Below are 575 nucleotides of genomic sequence, written 5' to 3' on the forward strand. Positions count from 1 at the left end.
GTCGACTACCGTGGCCTAAACAAAATCTCCAAGAAGGATCGCTACCCTCTTCCCCTCATTTCTGATCTCCTCGACTCCGCCCGCTCCACGCGCATCTACACCAAGCTCGACCTTCGGCATGCCTACCATCTCGTTCGCATAGCTAAGGGGGACGAATGGAAAACAGCGTTCCGGACCCGTTACGGTTCCTTCGAATGGCACGTCATGCCCTTTGGCCTCACAAATGCTCCAGCGGCATTCCAACGATTTGTGAATGATATATTCTCAGACATGCTCGACATATCAGTAGTAGTCTACCTCGACGACATCCTCATATATTCCAACAACCCAGAAGATCACCAGAAACATGTTCGTGAGGTCCTACGCAGGCTTAGAGCTAATGGACTCTACTGCAAAGGTTCCAAATGCGAATTCAACCAGGACTCCGTAGAGTACCTAGGCTACATCCTATCACCTGAAGGACTTTGCATGTCTGAAGAAAAAGTCAAGGCGATTGTTGACTGGCCGGTGCCGCGAAAAGTCAAGGACATCCAATCCTTCCTTGGCTTTGCCAACTTCTACCGTCGCTTCATACA

Source organism: Guyanagaster necrorhizus (genome assembly GCF_019112545.1).
Source record: "Guyanagaster necrorhizus MCA 3950 unplaced genomic scaffold BT62scaffold_48, whole genome shotgun sequence".
In the NCBI taxonomy this organism is placed as follows: Eukaryota; Fungi; Basidiomycota; class Agaricomycetes; order Agaricales; family Physalacriaceae; genus Guyanagaster; species Guyanagaster necrorhizus.